This window comes from Protobothrops mucrosquamatus, unplaced genomic scaffold (assembly GCF_001527695.2).
Source record: "Protobothrops mucrosquamatus isolate PMUCROS unplaced genomic scaffold, P.Mucros_1.0 scaffold2395, whole genome shotgun sequence".
NCBI classification, from domain to species: Eukaryota; Metazoa; Chordata; class Lepidosauria; order Squamata; family Viperidae; genus Protobothrops; species Protobothrops mucrosquamatus.
In genome coordinates, this window is record NW_015388469.1 from 100,640 (window position 1) to 102,191 (window position 1,552).

Genomic DNA, 1,552 nt, shown 5'->3' on the forward strand with positions numbered 1-1,552 from the left:
GTTGCAGGTACTGAAAACTCAAAGACAACCAAGAAGGGAGAGAAGGGGGGGGGGGGTTGAAAGAAAACTGGAGAGACTTAAAAAAAAAAAAAAGCAGTAAAAGGAAAACAATTGTAAGTTGAGCCAGGCAAGGAAGCTGAGAACTCAGAAGACCTGTGAAGTTAAAACCTTTCCAGTGAGATTTGAAAAGGGAATTAGTTCTGCCCTCGGTTAAGATGAGGACAATTATGAGAATGTTTCAACTGCATTAAAAATATCACAGCTGATAGATTTGTTTTGCATTTTACTACACATAATGGTCCCACCTTCCATGTTTTTAACCCATACAAGCAATCTTGAGACATATGATGGACTAAGAGGGCTTGAAGCTACCTAGCCAATTTTTTTATGATTAAAGGGATCTTTAATCTGGATCTCCTTGAATTTAGAGATTGCAAATAAAAAATGCATCATCTGTAGATTTCAAATAGACTACTTTTAGGAAGAGGAACTTCTGAGGGAATCTAGATTACAGACTCCAGTATGAACAATTAAGAAAAGCTTAAAATCAGAGCTGATCGATACATTCAATCTGCAGATAACATTTTTTTAAAAAAATCAACTGTTTGCTAATTTTCCACTTAATTCAAGAACTTGGATGGAATTCAGGTCACATAATTGGCTCCTTACTTTTAATTTAGTTCTTCTGCAGAATTTCTCTATTTCTTAGCATAGTAAACAACAGGTGTAGGTAGGATTTTTTTTTTTTAAAGTCTTTAATGTCTTTTGGAGAGGCAAAGTGAGAATGTGCAATTTAACAGAGAAAGTACCTCACTTAAAAACCTTATTTGGACTGATCCAGGGGGTAAAGGTTGACTGAAAATTGCATCTTGTGATAAAACATTATTAACTTCATCACACATATGATTTTCAATTTTGCTCCTGAAGTGAAGAAACTGACTTTTTCTTTTTTCTTGATTTCTCATTTGTTCTCTCACATCAATTCCATCCCACCAGCACACAAAAACCTTTGAAATATACAATTATATAGTAGTTTGTCTTCAGGGTCAATGTGCGCTTATTTTGGCTGTACTATTGATAGGAATTACGGACATTAACAGCATTTTTCACAGAATTGCATTCATTACAAAATCAAAATCAAGCAACATGTTCCAGATTGCACACTAACCTCAGTTAAGAGAACTTCCTGTTAATCTGTTCAAAGAGAAAACACGCATTTAATAAGAATGCAGAACCATCCTATTTTTGCAGCGGGAAAACATGTTACCGTACTCCAAATGTTAGAGGGCAACACAAAGTTTTAAGGGCATCTGAAGTTAATTCAATTATCACTTTGCAGAAGAGTTCTCCAATACCATAAGATACAATGAGACACAAGAAGAAAAATGAGTTGATGTTTGATATTATTGCAGGATGTCAGCCAAATAAAGTTGACTTTTGCAACTGACTGATGCTGAAGTTGTCAGGATTGATGGTATTCAAGTGGTGCTCCAGTTGTTTAAATACATTTTACAAGGTCTACATTGTCTATATTAGCACTCCTAACAAGTGC